At 44.7% G+C, this 19,577-nt stretch overlaps 1 pseudogene; it reads left to right on the top strand.

The window, feature by feature from the left end:
* Positions 1-2,765: 2,765 nt before the first annotated feature.
* Positions 2,766-6,229, top strand: LOC142570664 (uncharacterized; annotated as a pseudogene).
* Positions 6,230-19,577: the final 13,348 nt, after the last annotated feature.

Below are 19,577 nucleotides of genomic sequence, written 5' to 3'. Positions count from 1 at the left end.
CTTTAAATGGAACCTCTGGATGTTTACATAACCGAAAGACGTTTACTTTACTGTTACCAGTGGGATCCCTTATAAAAATGAACATTAACATTCTTTACAACTCCTGCTAACTTTCTATTTACTTTATTGACAGTCTATTTACATTTACATTCTAGTAACATTTGTTCATACACAGTCAAGACTTCCTTCTTACTTTTGTATAAAGAATATTTTCAATACACCGTTAACAGACTTTCATCTTACTTTTGTATAAAGAATATTTTCAGTACACTGTTAACAGACTTTCTTACTTTTGTATAAAGAATATTTTCAATACACTGTTAACAGACTTCTTCTTAATTTTGTATAAAGAATGTTTTAAATACGCCGTTAAGACTTCCTTCTTACTTTCGTATAAAGAATATTTTCAATACACCGTTCATAGACTTTCTTTTTACTTTTGTGTAAAGAATGTTTTAAATACACCGTTAACCGACTCCCGTTTTACTTTTGTATAGAGAAGTTCTGTCCATACACCGTTAAAAGACTTCCTTCTTACTTATTTATAAAGAAAATTTAAATACTCCATCAACATACATGCTTCTAACTTTTGTCTAAATAACATTTGTAATACTCCATCAAATGACTCGTTACTTTTGTGTCAAGCATGTTTTGCTATACACCGTCAAAAGAGTTTGTTTTTTTCTGAAGGACATATTCATTCTTTTCAACAGCTCATACTGTTTCGCCAAAAAAGTTTAGAATGGAAATTGCAGTTCATTTGATAATTTATAGGATATTTTATAAATTTTGCTAGCACACTTAATGACGATATATAATTTAAGGAATCAAGCTCTTTATCTCAAATTACACTTCGCAGTAACGAAAGGTTTACAATTAAGTTTCACATAAAATATTCAGATGTCAATCCCACATCGTGCACATCCTGTTTATAAACAATGTTTAGAGGATCATCTGAACGTATGGGCATGCATGTACGATCGAAGATTGAGCCAACTAATAAAATTGAAGCTGCGTTACATATCTACTCAGCATAAACTCAACTATACTCGCCTGCTGCCATACAGTGGCTATAAAATGGCGCGTAACGTTGTGCGCAATCGAGCTCGAGGTCGCAGGTTCGATGCCGAACGCATTTTGTGATGGAGGCAATCAAAATGCAATAAAAGAATTGCTTTGGTGCACCTTAAAGAAACCCAGGTATAGCCGCAATTAATCTCTGGAACAAACTTTCCAAGGGCTGAATTTATCCATAAAATTTGGCGACATCAACTTTATTGAGATTTTATGTTGATCATTTCAAATGAATATATTTTTGCATTTATTAAGAGCACTACACTAAATGTAAGCGTATCCAACGCTTTGATGTGCATAACAATTATTCTGTAAAATTATCCTGGTTATATGCATACGTACCTTCCAATCGACCAATCTAGAGTAATCAGCTCATGATCACCAGCAGCAGCAGCCGAATTCTGCAGCATTTTTGACATTTGTACAGCAATAGAAACGCAGCCCCATGTTATGCTGAAACTTAATTGGCTTTCTATTTCTCCCCCTTCATTTAAACATCTACCATCTACTCACGGGCCGCACGGCCACAGTTGGAATATACAACCCGTGCAGAGACAGCTTCCGACTACCGAGCAAAGGCACCCCGCAGGGTTCGGTCATATCGCCGTTGCTCTTCAACGTCGCAATTATCAAACTACCCAGCCTCCTCGACGTGATACCAGACGTAAGACACGTTTTCTATGCAGATGATATCACGTTATGGACAAGGGCGTCAAACACTGGAACACAAGAAACACCCCTACAGGAAGCAGTATATACCATCGAGAGCTACTTGCACGAATGCGGCCTCCGCTGTGCTCCCGAGAAGTCGGAACACCTCGTCCTTAAGTCAAGAACGAGAGGCAGGCCACCCAGCTACGATGAACCAGATACCAACGTCACCCTCAATAGAACGCCCATTCCAAAAGGGGAAACCATACGAGTTCTGGGGCTGCACATACACAAAGACGGGTCTGGGGCGGCCACCGTCCCGCGACTACAGCGAACATTATTACAGGTCACGCATCTCATCAGGAAAGTTGCAAGCCATAGAAGCGGACTGAAAGAACAAGACACGCTACGCGTGATGCAAGCACCCCTCACCAGTCGAATAACATACAGTACGCCCTACCTCGCGCTTAAATATGTAGAGGTAGAAAAAATTAACATTCAAATACGCAAATCAGGCCACCAAAATAGCCCTGGGCCTACCATCTACAGCTTCGTCTACGAGACTTCTGAAGATGGGAGTACACAACACCTGGAAAGAAGTAGCTGAAGCTCATAAAGCCAGTCAATTAGAACGACTGAAGATCATGCCCACCGAAAGATCAGAGCTGCAACGGCTGAGCTACAGTAAAACATTTATAGCCGCCACAGACCGAAAAGAAAGAATTCCTTCAAACCTCTGCGAATTCCTATGCATTGTGGCATCGTGTTTAGTTCTTGTCATGCCACGGCCCTTGATGCGATGCCCTGCGCATGCGTGACATGCACACATATGTATATATACTACGGAGCAGTAAAGGCAGGGGTTCATTCCCGTTCATGTTCAAGACGGTGTCGTTCGTCGAGGAAACACGACATGGTGTCAGAAGTGGCCTTCGCAAATTGGGTGGAACCACGGGCGACGTGAGAAGATACAGGTACTGCCCACCTTTATTGTTCGCGTCCTCGGCTCGGACACGATAACGGAACAAGAGCTTCGAGCCATGACGCGTGAGGAAAGTGGTATTTCGTGCCAGCTCTTTCCGGTACAGCCACCGACGAGCTTCAACTTTGGCAAGGCGTCAGAGTGGCCGGCGTGGGTGCAAAAATTCGATGATTATCGATTTGCTTCCGGCCTTAATGAGCGAACTCAAGAGGCTCAGGTACGCACGCTGCTGTATACCACGGGGCGGCAGGCACGCAACGTATTCAAGACCTTTGAGCTGTCGGAAGAGCAGTCAAAGGACTATGAAGTGGTGAAAAAACGTTTCGAAGCCTACTTCATTGCCACGCGCAATTTGGTCTACGAAAGTGCGTGTTTTCATCGACGCCACCAAGTTTGAGACGAATCGATGGACCAGTATGTAACGGCCCGGCATACTTTGGCAGATAAATGTGACTATGGCGTGATGAAAGAACGGATGATCCTCGACCGTATCGTGGTTGGACTACGCGACACAAAGTTGTCCGAGGCCCTACAAATTGACGCTGCACTGACAAAGGCAAGGATGAAGGAAGCCGTAAAGCAACAACAACAACTTCACAGCAGTCCGTACCACCAACCAGCCAGCGTAGAGGTCGACGGAATACATCAACGAGCAAGCCGGGGACGTCCAGAGGACCAATGGGCCAAAGAAGACGTCCGAAAGTGTGCGGCTTGCGGCAGGGCCCGTCATTTAACCTCATCGTGCCCTGCAAGGGGGGCAATCTGCTACAGGTGCCAACGACGGGGACATTTCGCCGCGGTCTGCCGACAAAAGCAGAACTTTAACATCGCCGAAGCAAGCGCAACCGAGGTAGATTTGGGCAGTGTTCCCCGGACAGCTACGTTGAGTGAGCAAACAGAGGGTGCCATCTATTTTGTTGGGACTTTAGCTGGTACAATTGCAAGAGCTCGTTTTGTTCAGGTCGCTATTAATGGGGTCACAGTGTCTGCTAAGATTGACACAGGAGCAGAGGTAAACTTTGTTCCAGCATCGTTTCCTGGCGTACCCAAGACTCTAGAGCGTTCCAACGTAATTTTAGAAGGGCCAGGCAATGAAGTGTTAGATGTGAAAGGACAGTTCAGTACAGACATACTGTGGAAACACTGTTTGGTTAGGCAGGACGTTTGCGTCATTAAATCGGGGAGTAATGTCATTTTATGCTTGACAGCAATAGAAGCTTTGGGAATAGTGAAATGTGTAGACAGAGTTTCGATCCACCAAGCTGTGCAAACGTGCTTCCCCTCTTTGTTCTGCGGTTTGGGTACCATGAAAGGAGAATACTGTATTAATCTCAAAGCAGACACGGTGCCCTATGCCATTTACACCGCTCGTCGTATACCCATCCCACTGAGGGACGGCGTGAAACGCGAGCTAGAAGAAATGGTAAAGAACGGGGTCATTCGTAAAGTCGAAGGGCCAACCGAGTGGTGTGCTGGCATAGTGCCCGTCTTGAAGCCGCCCGGACAATGCATCCTTGGTTAAACGCCCCGATTCCACACAACATGCACCCCACGCACCACAAGGAAAGAAGACAAGCCAGAGCGGATGCTTTACGGAGAAGACACGGGCAAGATCCGGACGTCAGATACACCGACGCAGCCATATACCCACAAAGAAACGCTTACGCCCCGAGTGTCATAGATTCTCAAGGCAGAGAGCTAGCGTCTGCCACAGTCCATGCACAAAACCCTGAGACTGCAGAAGAGACGGTGATCGCCCTACAACGAACTACCACATCCATGGACGCAGCTGTCGTCTTCTCCGATTCTGAAGCAGCTGTCAGGAACTATGCCAAGGGTCGCATGTCGACAGAAGCACTGAAGATATTGAAGCGCCGCAGCACTCCGATCCCCTACACCTGCGTGACATGGGTTCCTGGGCACGAGGGGCCCGAGGCCACACCTGCCGGGCCAACCCTTCCTACTCTCGAGACACCCGGTCTGCGTCAGTGGGGGCAGAGACCGTACCGATCACCTACTCAGGGATCCTTCAACATCACAGGCTGGAACGCAGGGTGTACTCATCACGTCACCCAAAGCTCAACACAGAAGAAAGCACTACACTCAAAAGACTACAGAGTAATACTTACACCCACGGAATCCTCATGCATAGACTATACCCAACGCAGCAAGCATACCACTGTGAGGCATACCGGACACCTTAGCGCACCTGATCCTCGAATGACCATGGCATCTAGACAAAGACGCATTGCCTTCACCGAAAGACTGTTATAACGCCAGACACGAAAGCGAAGACCTCATAGAAACGTGGGAGGCCAAGCTCGTCTCCGAGGGCCTGGAACGACAATGCCTCGTCACCAGGGCCAAGGAGGCAGCGAAGGCCAAAGGGTTCCTGGAATGAGACCTCCCACCTAGAGTAGAACCGGGGCTTACCCCGGGATACAGTTTCAAATTCCTCCTCCTCCTACATTCCTGTTTACACCCATTTTACAGCTTTAGTTATAGTTGGCTAGCTGCGAAGTGCACGCACCTGTTCAGGTTACTTAAGAGTTTCTAGATGACTGCTGCACTAGCAGTTAGTTGTATGCCATGCTAATTAAAGCTGCTTTATTGGCTGCAAATGTCTTCGGCAACAGTGTTGCATAGCAGTGAAGTATAAATCACATCATATGGTGCGCTGCGTGCCATACACAGGAAACAATCGCGGAACAACGGCAAGCTTGAAAACAACTGTGGAAGCCGTGAAAGACCTGTTGTGCATTCGTCATATTCTTTAACATTAGCGGATAAAAAGCACCTCCAGGCTTTCCAGTAATGGTCTCTAAATAATATTGCTGTATGTATAGTATTCAATTTTATAGCACTGAAAATATCACTTAGGAGAATCAAAGTACATAAAAAAAGTATGAAAAGTGCTTCATTGCTTCACACCAAATTTTAAAATTGCACCACTTTAGAAGCACAAATTCCTAAAGGAAATGTAAGAAAACATTGTAGAAAAGGCACTTCAGGTTCTAAATGGGCCCAATATAAAAACACTTCAATAAATCAAGTAGCCTTTATCTTTTAAATACATATGAACACGGTTTACTAAATTGATATAGAGAATCGTTTATGTCAGTAAACTTAATAGGTACTTGGCGAAATATGCCACGGATGTTCACCAAAATTTTTGCGAAGGTTTAAAACACCCTGTAAAAATTCATTACATTTATATAGATGTTCCTAACCCTTTTTCTTCAATTAGGTAAAGATGGAACTAATTATTTAATACCTTTCATAAGACAGAATTCAAGCTGCTGTATGTCATTTGATATACAATGACAGAATGATCTCATGTCTGGTGCAAATGCTCTACACTAGTTCCCACTTTCCTAATTAGTTCCGAGTAAGATTCATTTTACACGGACCTTTTCCGCCAATGAAAATGGTGAAGAATATTGCATATGTGCAGTTTTTGTTTCTTCTTTTTAGCAAGGTTCTGACACATATTATCCCTCAGGTCCCAAGTCATTCCAGTAGGCGGACATATCAGATACATTAAAGCTACTAAAGCTATGCATAGGACAAAGAAAAGCAAATAGGTGTTCACACATGCTTCCGTTTATTGATGCACTTTTCGCTGAGTATAAACTTCCAATACCCTTCCATAAAGGACCAGTTTGAAGCAGCTTTTGCACTTATGAATATGGTCTGTATATTTCTAAATAAATTCTGTGTGCAGCCAAATTTGCCCACCATAGTCCACTGTAGTTCAAAAACGTTGTGTAGACAAATTCCAAGAGGCATGAATCAGATAAATATTTTTTTCAAACAATATTGCCTCCTGAAGCTAGGGAAAGTATTAAGGCATAAAAGTATAGATGACGTAAGGAGCCAATAATATACTGAGACATTCAATAACACATCAGGCCACTGCCAATAGGTATAAATGCAAAGGAATGATTGCAGTGAATGCAAATACACAGAAAAGAACGCACAATGATTTTGCAATATACTACAGAACTTAAATATAGGAAAACGTTTGAAAGTTTACAACAGAAAGTTGTTTTTTTTTAATTTCCATAATGAAAATCATAATGCAGTTTTCGGCCGCATAATTTTCTTCGTTACAACTTGGGCAGTGTTTTGCACCTTTCACTAAGTTACAAAAATATGAACATACAGGCAGAAGCACTCAACACCCAGGATGTCTCATCTAAGAATAATTGACTTGAAATATGCAGAATGTACCAGTAGGGACCTGCCTAATACAATGGAGGACCGGAGCAGGGTACAGAATGTCACATTTGTAATATCAATGTTGGAGAACAGAGGTTAAAACGAAAGAAAATGGAGAAAATACACGTAAGTTACATATAAATTACAAACATTGCATACGTAAAGCATGAAAGTTTACGAACATTACAGAAATAAATTGGACGCAATGGTCTTGACCATAGCATGGCTGCTTATTAAAAAATGTACTCAAGGTCTATGGAATATAAAACATCAATACACATTGAACAACCATTGTACAAATACGAGGCACTACACAACAGGCACAGGACAGAAAGTATCATCAAAGTACGCACAAAACACACAATTCCTGTCAGAAATACACTTGTCTGCCAAGATCAACCAAAGCTTGCCAGACGAGGGCCCTTATGGAAATCACAGGGGCCCTAGACTAAAGTCTGCTACTGCACAACCAAAATTACTTATGTTTCTCTCTCTTTCTCAGCATCACCAACTTTAAGAACATATAGAATTTGGCACCTATATAAAGAATTGTAAACTAACAATTCTTGTAATAGACGGGGGCTGGAACTCGTGCTTTTAACTCTGGGGTTGGCTTTCATGGCAGCCTTCTACTGATGGATCTGCTGCTCTACATTACGCAAACTACAGTAGTCATCTTGTTGCCTCATCTGGCATATAACTGCAGTAGTATTTTTCACTGGACAGATGATAGTTTGAGAAGTAGTGGTTTGCCATTCAGGCACTGCTCACTCAGAAGAAAATTGTCACAACACAGAAATCTGCAGTGAATGGGACTAAATCAATCTGTGACACATTGCTCTTGCACTATTAAAATGCATTGGTATCTATACACTGGGAAAAAAAACACAAAACATAACACACAGCTGTTTTCCTCACATATCATCTGACTACCCGCTTCAACTCAAGTGAAACCAACACTGCAAAAAAAGCAATACTGAGAACCGAATTATAAAACAGTAGTTTGCTTAAATTGCTATGTACAGTTCGCACAAAGTAACGTGCTGATTTTCTTCCTAACCACATAACACTCAGCTTTTCACCAAAGATACCAGAGGTCAATAAGGTATTTTGCTTTTGAACACTGCCGAGATCTACTTTTACTTCTGTATCATCGGTCACAGAACAGTGCCAAAAACACTGAAAACCTGACAGGGAAAGGTGCAATGTGAATTTCAATTTTTTTGCGATTATTTCATTTCACAAACAATAAAAGGTTAAAACATCTCATTTTGACAAGGCATAGCACTAGTAATTTGAAGACTTTTCACACATTTGCATAGCAATACACTTGATATGCTAACCAGTATCCCAAAGAGATCTTAAATATACGAAAATATGCACAATCATGAACAAAAGCATGGAGAAAAGGCTTCCTTGCAGTGTAGGCTTGCAGCCTGAAATTTAGTTGCATGACACGCAGATGTGTTTGATTGTGAGGTATACGGGGTTGCTGCTGTGGTTGTTGTGTGGCCCAGTTTGGGCGAGTACTGCAAAGCGCAGGATGATTTCACACGCTGCTGTATCGGCCAGTTACCGCAAACGAAGGATGCGGGTCGGTTCCGCAAAGAGGGGACACAGGAGACACCACATGAAAAGAAATGTGGCTTAGTGGTTTCGTGGTAGAAGAGCTGCCAAATGCGCACCCTTGCTTGGAACAAAAGGGAAGACGCTTCGAGCTGAATGGGAAGCGTTCGGGGAGACTGGCGTGAAGAGGAGGGGGTGTGTTTGAAGTCATCGCTATCGCTAGATGCCCCGGGCTTTTCAGATGTCACGTTGACATTCTCGGCCGCTACTGTGGTTTTTTGTGGGCCTCCCCGCAAGACGGGGAAAAATAGTGACGGAAATAAGGAGATGCGACACACAGCCACCCACTTTCAGTGTCACTGTTTGAAATTTGCGCTCGCCTTTTGAGAATGCCTTCAGAAAACGGAGATATTTTACGACTACCGAGAAGGCTGCAAAGGATGGGTGCATTTGTGTGTGATCGGCGTCGGGTCACAATTACGGTGTTCGGGACATTCAAGCAACCTGGCCCACAGCTGCAAGGAATGACCGAGTTTTCTGTGCTGGCAGGGCAGCCCACTGAGATGCGCACATATCATCAATAGCCATGCCTTCGTGGGAACATTCTTAGCTAGCATGATGGCTTCTTACAGATGTTCAGCCTATGGGCTGGTGCATAGAAAAAGGGGAACACTAGCAATTTATGGTTACAAGTGCAAGCACGAGCCTGGCCTCTGGTGCTGGAGGACATCAAGGCCAAGTGGGCACACATATCAATAGCCGTGGCCTCGTGGGAACATTCTCACGGCCAGCATGACAGCTCCTTACAGATGTTAAGCCTTCAGGTTGGCGCATAGACAAAGGGGAACGATACAGGCAATTCATGGCTACAAGTACAAGAACGAGCCTGGCCTCCGGTGGCAAAGGACATCAAGGGCAATACGAAGGGTCTAACGTAGGGAAGAGTGAAAAGACATGTGTATTTTGGGAACCTATCCCCTCGCATGTTGTAGATTGTGTCGTCATTTTGAGCAATGCCATGCCCGTCACAAAAGCTTCAGTGCTAGTGGTTGCAATGGTGTGAACTCCCCGTGTGTGATAGTCCGGTTTGTGACTCTGCAACTGAGAGTTTAAAGAGTTATGTTTGGGTTACATGAGGAATAGCAGAGGTTTGGGCTTGGACCCAGATAGGTACCTTGGCGTTTGAATAAAGTGTCTCTTTACTGGACAATGGTTCTTCCTTTGCGCTGCCACCATGTACTCGAGTCATCGATGGATGCCGACGTCGGACCTTAGACACCTTCCCTCCTTAACTAGTGTGAAAGCTAGCGCAGGATAACGGGGAAAAAATTATCTCCTTGTATTCAGGGGTGGCGCCTCCGAAGCTACTTCTGTATCAAACTAGTCACTACTGTACTTAGAGAACTAAATTACAGTTGATTTTTTTTTCATTATATCTGACTTCAACGATCATTGCTCAACTATATGCTGAACTGTAGCAATATTCAAATAGGTTCATCAACTACACAAGCTTCTTTAACAGTGGATTGTTTCACCTCTTCAATTACACAATCCAGTTTCTTTGTTCTGCACATGACTGTTATCTGGAATATTCGCTAGTCACACAAGAATATCCACTGCTAGTAACGCCCACCATTCTAATGATGTGCTGCACTGAAGCTACTTAGAGCAGTATGTCAGGACGCCTCAACAAATATGGGAATTTTCATGAGAACAAAAAGTGATCAAAATCGATGTCAGTATGACCTTGACCGTGATGTAAGCAGGTATGTTAGGAATGTCAAGATACCACTTTTCCAATGCTGTCAGCATAAAGCAGGGAAGTCCAAAGCATTTGTTATTGACTATATTTAACTTAGCGTTCCACTGTGAGATGTACATAATGTTATGCCACCCTCAATAAATTCTTAATTACTTGTGGGTTAGATGCACGTGGATGAATTTTAGTTTCAATCAACTGGTTCTTGTTTTATCAGCGGTGTGTTAAATACACACACACACACACACGCACACACACACATACATATGTATCGTGCAGACTACGCATGCGTCACACGTATCGGCCTGAACTGACTGACAGCACGAAGATTACGGCAACACGTGCCTGTGAATGCCGACGACTATATATACCCTGTGTGTTTCCTGAATAAACGTTCTTTTCATCCTTGGATCCCGTCCATACGATACATGGTGTCAGAAGTGGTGCCGCTGGATGAACGTAACCATTCAGAGCAATGGAGCTAGTCAAGCCACCGGAGCATCTGCAACTTTCCGGCTCATCCGACAACATCGCGAAGCATTGGAACCTGTTCATCCAGAAGTTCGAACTGTTCCTACAAGCGACAGGATCTACGAAAGAACCAAGGTCAGAAGCTGTCAAGGCTGCGCTGCTGCTGAGTGTTGCTGGCGACGATGCACTTGAGGTGTTTAACAACTTCACCTTTCTGGAGGCGGAACGCAAGGATGATTACACGACGGTCGTGCGGAAGTTTAAAGAGTACTGTGAAGAACAGCAAAACGAAGTCTATGAGAGGTACATTTTTCGGTCAAGAACCCAGGACGAAGCGGAGCCCTTTGAGCATTTCCTGCGCGACTTGCGAAAGCTGTCCCGAAGCTGCAACTTCGCGGAATTAACGGAGTCAATGATCCGCGACCAGGTTGTATTCGGTGTGCATAACCCCAAGTTGCGGGAGAAGCTCCTCAAAGTAAAAGACCTGACGCTAGCCAAGACAGAACAAATCTGCAAGGCTGCTGAACTGTCTAGCCAGCAGAGCGAGGCATGGGCTCAGGCGGAAAAACAGGTCGCGTCGGTAAAGAAGCGTCCGTTTAAATGCATGAAATGCAACCGCTCGCACGAACGTAGTAGGTGTCCCGCGTTCGGCAAGACGTTTTGTATCTGGTGGCACCAATCATTTTGCAGCGTGTTGCAAGAAAGGGTCTACAGTGAGCGAAGTGGTCAACGTGCAGAACACTTTCGACATCCTTGATCTAAAAACTTGCAAGGTGCGAAGCTCGACGGACGGGATCGTAAACGCTAAAGTGGCCGGCCAGGATGCCTTCTTGAAAGTAGACACAGGCTCCCAAGCTAACTTGCTGCCTTACTCAGTCTATCGGAAGTGCAAAGGGATGCAAAGTTTGAAGCCAAGCAGTTCCATTCTGCGGCCCTATAGCGGTGACGCCATCAGTCACTTCGGTGTTGCGTCGTTACCAGTCACCATAAAAATGAGGCTGGGAGTTTCGACTTCTTTATAGTAAAAAAAGGCCACCAGGCAATACTCGGACTATCTGCAAGTGAGGCGCTCGGACTGGTCGCGAGGTCGGTGGATGCAGTCAACGCTAGCGCTGCCGACGAAATACTGCAGGAATTTCCTCAACTCTTCCAAGGAACAGGCTGTGTCGCCTGCCAGTATCGGATGGTATTACGCACTGGTTCGATACCTGTAGTCCAGCCAGCGCGGCGCGTACCCTTGACACTACAAGAACCACTGCGGGAGGAGCTGGACCGCATGGAACGAGCCGCCATTATCACGAAAGTGACAGAACCAACGGACTGGGTGAGCCCGCTTGTTATTGTACGGAAAAAGGACGGCACACTACGTGTATGCATTGATCCTAGGCATATCAGTGAATGCCTGAAACGTGAGCACTATCAGATGCCTAAGCGTGAAGACATTGAGGCTGAGCTCGCCGGCGCTCAATATTTTTCCCGCCTCGATGCGAATTCAGGTTTCCACCAAATTCCTTTGGATGACGCCACATCAAAAATCTGCACATTCGGCACGCCCTTTGGTCGCTATCGTTTTGTGAGGCTGCGCTTTGGTATCGCCTCGGCTCCTGAAGTCTTTCAAAATACCTTGAGCGAAATTTTTGACAGGGCTCCGGGGGTGCGTGTATATGTAGATGACGTTCTTGTCTGGGGCATCACTAAAGAAGAACATGACACACGCCTTCGAAATGTGTTGCAACTAGCAAAAAACGCTGGCTTAACTTTTAACGCAAGCAAGTGAAAGTTCGGGCTTACTGAAGTTGAATTTTTGGGTGATGTCATCAGCCGAGACGGAATAAGGACAAATGCCACACTGAGCATGTCCCTTAAAGAAATGTCGCAACCAACGGACAAAGCTGCAGTGCACAGAATGTTAGGTGTTGCCAACTACTTTGGGAAATACATTCCGAATCTGGCAGAAAAAACACAACTTTTGCGCAGTCTCATGAAAAAGGACACCAAGTTTGAATGGTCGGCCAACCACGCAAATGAATGGACAGCCATCTGCACATGCCTCAGCAGCGCACCTGTGTTGGCTGTTTTCGATGCTGCCAGGGAAAGTAAAATTTCTTCTGACGCTTCTAAATGTGGACTAGGCGCTGCACTTCTACAGCTTCACGGTGAGAGCTGGCGGCCGGTTGCGTATGCATCACGCGTGAAGAATGAGACCGAGCAACGATATTCACAAATCGAAAAAGAGGCAATGGGCATAACGTTCGGGTGTGAAAAATTTCACCACTTCGCATACGGGCGTAAGGTAATCATAGAGACCGACCACTGCTAGCCATGCCGCCGCGTCTTCAGCGTTTCTTCATGCGCTTACTGAACTACGACTATGTGCTTGAATTTGCACCAGGGAAGCAACTGCTGCTGGCCGACATGCTCTCAAGGTCGCCGCCCATCAACCACCCAGCGGACACGAGTGGCTCGACAGAAGAAATAGAGGTTCACGCAGTTGCTGTAGTCTCGGACCTGGTAAGCAGAAAAACTCTTGACCGCTTAGTTGCCGCAACTGCAAGTGACCCGGAGTTACAAAAAGTGATGCGCAATATCAGCGGCAGCGACAATCTTGATGGCTGCATGAAACTTTTGCTACTGAGCTGTCACTAATAGAGGGAGTGGTGCTAAAGGGAACCAAAGTACTTGTTCCAAAGTCGATGAGGAACGAAATACTTCAACGTATACACGAAGGGCACTTGGGCATAAACAAATGCAAAGCACGAGCCCGACGATTGGTGTTTTGGCCCGGAATTAACGCAGATATTGAAACGATGTTGGAAAGTTGCGCCTTCTGCCGAAAGTATGCATACAGGCAACCAAGCGAGCCTTTTATGCTCAGACCAACGCCGGACCACGCTTCGTACAGAGTCGGCGTTGATATCTTTCAGCATAGGGGAAGCTCGTACTTGTGCGTGTTCGATGCGCAGTCAAACTTCCCGGAAGTGGAAAAACTGGGCGACACCAGGTCGAGCACGATCATTGCCAAATTGAACTGCATTTTTGAGCGATATGGAATCCCAGTCGAAGTATGCAGTGACAACGGCCCCCAGTTCGCGTCTCACGAGTTTGCCACCTTTGCGTCTCGGTACGATTTCAAGCACGTGACATCTAGTCCTGGCTTTCCACAGTCCAATGGACTAGCGGAGAAAGGCGTCCAGATAGTAAAACGGATCATGAAAAAACACAAGAAAATCACGACGACTTCTGGCTGTGCCTGCTGAGCTACCGATCTACACCACTGGAGCACGGTCGTTCCCCGGGTGAGCTGTTGCAAGGCAGGAGACTACGAACCAGGCTTCCAGACTTCAGCTCTCAACCTAAAAATTTTGTGTCTAAGCATAGACAACTTGGCGCACACAGAAAGAACCTACCAGTACTCCAAAAAGGGGATGTGGTGAGGATCCGAGATAAAGCATGGACCCGCAAAGCGCAGGTCGTGGGACCGGCTGCGCCTAGGTCCTATGGCATTGTTACTGAAGGTGACCAAGTACTTCGTCGGAATCGGAGACACCTGATTACAACGCGTGAGCCATTTCGACGCGATGACCTCGACAGCGATGAGCCGGAAAGCGAGGACGACCAGCCGGTAACATCCCCAACTGGAGTGCCCGCAAACCCGACTCAACTTACAACACCGATACCAAGACGGTCTAGGCGGATAACCCGTCAGCCAAGACGGCTGCAGTACGACCACAATTTCAATCAAGTGCATTGTGTATCTCGGCTTTATCCAACTATTAAACAGAGAAAGATGTATCGTGCAGACTACGCATGCGTCGCACGTATCGGCATGAACTGACTGACAGCACGAAGATTGCGGCAACACGTGCCTGTGAATGCCGACGACTATATATACCCTGTGTGTTTCCTGAATAAACGTTCTTTTCATTCTTGGATCCCGTCCATACGATACAACATATATATACACACGAGGTTCGTTCAACTCAATCCGGGACTTTTTTCTTTCCCGGTTTAAATGGACGCCTAGGCTGGAGGTTTTGTGTGCAATAGCAACTGGCACCTGTGTCCTGTTACTGGTAGACGGTGCTCATTTCTCGCGCTTCTGGATACTAGTATTCAAGATGGCGGACAACCGTGTGAACGTCTACGTGGAACAGCGTGTTGTGATGAAATTTTTAGTGAACGAGGGCGTAAAACCTGCTGAAATTTGCAGATTTCAGGCTCAGTACGGTGATGTGACACTAGGTCGCACTAAGACATTTAAATTGTGTAAGCATTTCAAAGATGGCCATATCTCTATTACTGACGATCGCGATCATGGTGGATCATCGCCCACAATAGTCATTCCTGGGAACATTCAGCGCGGGGAGCAGCTGATCGTGGACAATCGTCGCATAATCTGTCGTGAAATTTCAAGGGTGTGTGATCTGTCGTTAGGAACAGTGAACACAATAATTCATGCTCATTCGTTCTTCCGAAAAATGAGTGCACTCTGGGTCCCAAAGCAGCTGTCTGCTTTTGACAGACAGAGAAGAGTTGAAGTCTGTAGAGAACTCAGGGAATGCTATGAAAGGGAAGGCCAGGATTTTCTTAATCACATCATGACATGTGACAAAAGATGGGTTCACCATTTGATCCCAGAATCCAAAAGAGCATGGATGCAGTGGAAGCATACGGAATCACCAGCTTCCAAGAAATTTAGAACAGCTGCGCCTGTTGGTAAAGTGATGGGAAGTGTATTCTGGCATAAACAGGGAATCATTGACATTGATTTTTACCGCATAGTGTCACTATCAACAGTGAGTATTACTGTCGTGTTCTGCGTGATGTGCGCAAGAGTTTACGGAAGAAACGTCCGGGTTTGATCACAAAGAGTGTGGTCTTTTTGCAAGACAATGCATGACCGCATACCGCTCAACGCACATTCCAAACAATCCAGGAACTTGGCTGGCAGATATTACCACACACACCCCTATAGTCCTGACTTAGCACCAAGCGATTTCCACCTGTTTGGGCGCCTGAAGGAATTCCTTGGAGGAAAGCATTTGAACACTGATGATCAAGTGAACAATGGTGCCCCACAATGGTTCCATCGTAATAATAAATCTTTATATGCCGAAGCATTTCAGGTGTTTGTTAAACGCTGGGATAAGTGTATAACTGTACCTGAAGGTTATGTGGAAAAACAAATCCACTTTCCACACTTTGAAAGTCCTTCTATTTATTTTTTAAAGAAGTCCCGGATTGACTTGAACAACCCTCGTATATATAATCCCAGGAAAACGGACAGTTTAGAAAGCTAGAAGCTTGGCCCCTTTCTGAAAAAAAAAAAACTTCGTGCCTACGTGCTTGTGAACTTTAGCGAGTTTCGTTTATTTTGCCAGCCAATGCCCTAGATGGTAGACTTCGCAGTGAAAAAATCTGGTACCATAAAGTTAGTTGTCGCTCCCTTTAAGTCCATTTTTTTAAGTGTGAGGCAAAATAAACAAAGCGCTTCTAACTACAGTTGCCGTTTGGTCTGCTAAACACTACAACTACTCGCCAACATTGAAGTAGCAATGACTTATGACAGCACATTGCTCGAGAATTTGGGCAAATTAATCTTCACAGCAATCACCTATCCTTAATTTGATTCTAACATACACTCCTCATGTATTACAGACAAGACTGTCATGCCAGCACAATGCATAACAATGCAATGTTTTACATCAGAAGCTCGTACTGAGGCATGTTCACTTGTTTCCTCCACACTGACAAAAGGAACAGTGTTGCTGTCACCAATGCAAGCTAAAAAACATTCCTGACAAGCAATTTCTTTACTTTAAAGAGTACATGGTCACTATTGCTGCAAGATGGACTTGCACAACTAGTGAAGATTTCAATTATATGCCCAAAGACACTGTGATTTGCCAGAATGAGTTTCTTCTTCTGGATTTATCCATAGTAGCTACACAATAGGTGAAAGCACCCACTGTAGCCTTTCTGTATTTCCTTCTGGGGCCTTCCTGAATTCCTTTTCCTTAAAGTTATATGTTTCCAACTTGAATACACGTCTTTCTTAGTTTGTAACCTTTCAACAAGGACGTGACAAAAGACTTCGTCTTTGTTCTGCCAATATATAGTTGCAGACAAAACCTGCGCCAGGCCCTGCAAAATACAGAATTTCTCAATGATTTGTATATGGGCGAATCTTGTCCCATTCACAAAACGCACAAGCTTGCCATTCATACTCTAAGCGGTAGGCCGAGAAGCTCCAAGGTGGTCCCCACTGCCTGACATTGTCCACCATGTGAACAAGGATATGGGAATTATAGGTCATACACTCCTTCCCATAGATTTCTTCATACTCTCAGGAACTCTATTAGAAATTCTTTGAACGTTGCAATTTTGTCCATGGTAACAGTAGACTGCAAACAAAAATACATAATGCCAACGAACTTGGTCGTGTTTCTGTAACAATTACTTGGAAGGAAGTCTTTCAATACAAATGGAGAATAATAAGGTAACCAGTCTCTCCACTCGGATGCCTTCCAGAATTTCATTTCTGTGAGCGACCGTGGCAAGCGATTCATCTCCCAAACTGGAGTCAGTTGCTTCAGCCTTTCATAAATTTGCCGGAGGCTACAGCCAGTGCCCCTTGTGTTGTTGAACCACATAAATGCTGTAGTCCTCACAAAGCCATTGCACACTGCATGCATGTAGTCAACAACAAATGACGTAGAAAAGCTAAAAAATGCCATAAAAGAAAGAATACTTGGACCTTTATTGCCTCGGCAAGGTTCCCCCATCCTCTGTGCCCTTTGAGCATAACGCAAGCAGCTTCCATCTCTTCTTAATTTTGCTGCAGGTTCTTGCATTGCAAAGGCCCTTGTATGCCCTCTACCCCTTCCGACAACTTCTCGAGTGTGCTCGCACCAAGCAAAGCCATAAGCACCATTAAACTGGGCCATGTTCATGAGCATGCAGCGCGCAACTGTGTCCACACTGCATGGTCCCGGGTAAACGCGGCATGTCTTATTCAATGAATATCATTCATCAAACCAAGAAATTGCTTCTGAAGAAAGCCGATTCATTGTTTGCGTAAAAGGCCTCAGAAAGGTGTTCATTCTTGGCTTCTTTGCCCCAAACCACAACCAATACAACAACAGCTTGTTCACTCTGTTTGTACGGAAGTTCATTCACTTGTAAAAGAAGAGGCCATACACTGTGGCGTGAAGACACAAACAGTGAAACATCGTCAGTGTTCCAGGTTACTGATACGTCATCTTCTGTCATAAGTAATTTGTTGTATGAGGCACTCTGAGTAATGTCCTTGACACTATACTGAACACCACTCCGGTGACGAGACATCTTTCCACTTAACAGCAACTCTTTAACCTGACTGTCAATGTCTACAGTTAGAAAAAAGGAGCCTGACGTTAAAATGTCTTCAACCTTGTGCCTGAGCGAGCACTTGGAGCACTGTACTTCAGCTGTTGCACATGGAAGAGCAGTGAGACACTCTAAGCACTCAGAGCAATATGCATGAGTCACACGCTCACACTCATACAAGGAGGAGAAGCTCTTAAAAAACAAGAACTTAGTCTTTGGAAAAAGGGTGCCTTCAGGCATATGCGCATAAATCAACTGAAGAAGGCTTTCCGTAGCTTCCTTGGAAGAATGATGACGCAGGCTGTGTGCCATCACCTTGAGAAGACTTTGGCTTCTTGAGAGCTTTGCATCCTGGTACAAGGGCTCTTCCTGAAAAAAATTAGTCTACATGTAACGACGGAGTCTTATCACTGCACTGAGTATATGGCATTTGCCCAGTTGCAGGCCGCAAGAATCTTAACACTACCGTAGAAACATGCTAATCAGTGTATGAAGGCAGAAGTATTAAGGTGAAGTGGCTTACTTATTCTGAAGTTTCTATCTTTACTAACATGGTATACAAAACAGTAAAGATTATTGAAAAAAAACGCACTGTGTTGTAATGACAATTATGAGCGGAATCTCGCTCATAATAATTTGTCATTACAACACAGTGCGTTTTTCTACTTCCAGCGGCGTTTTTCGTAAACAGGACAGCGTAAATACTGCCACAGAGCATGTGTCCTTCTAAACGAAGGGCCAACTTGAAAGCACTGGACGATGCTTGCACTGGACTGTTTCAGTGCTCTTGATCGTATGAAACAGACGTGTTTAGTCCATAATAAGCAACCAAGGAACTAATTTCAATGAAGCTGTCCGACTTAAAGAATGGTTAAGCTACTCACAGCCTTCAAACTTGACGCCCTCATAAATGTTACATTAACAATACCCAAAGTTTAAAGCAGCACTGGCATGCCTTCTTTTTTCGTTCAACGAAGATCCTGAACCTCAGAAACGCTGGTAAGCTTTATGACATGCTAAATAAATTACTATAGCAGCTTTTCTATGAATCAGTTTTGATTTCGTTTACAAGGAACTGTGTTCAGGGTCTGCACTGAAAGTAAGACAAGTTGTGGTGTTGCACAAACGTGCACTTAACTATAAATCTGGTGGTGGGGGAAGGCGAACATTTATCTTCACAATGCCATGAGCTTAGTTGACTTAGAACAGGTGAAGCGAGTGGATCCTTGAGAGTGTACCCTTATCTCATCACTACATTACGGCAACAATGGCGCCAACCTTGGAACGACATTGCGCATGATTAAAGCAGCATACGGCAATGAATTTGTTCCCTTTGGGACGATTGTAATGCAAGTTGCTACATCTTGATCTCGACCCCTTAACTCTCGATGGCACGGTACCTCGTCATATGGTGCTGATGACCAGTTAACTCATCATGCATTTTCCAGTTTTTGGATATGCGTACATGTGCAGTGTCCTGCAATT

Source organism: Dermacentor variabilis, chromosome 2 (assembly GCF_050947875.1).
Source record: "Dermacentor variabilis isolate Ectoservices chromosome 2, ASM5094787v1, whole genome shotgun sequence".
In the NCBI taxonomy this organism is placed as follows: domain Eukaryota; kingdom Metazoa; phylum Arthropoda; class Arachnida; order Ixodida; family Ixodidae; genus Dermacentor; species Dermacentor variabilis.
This window is presented reverse-complemented; position numbering and strand designations above follow the sequence as displayed.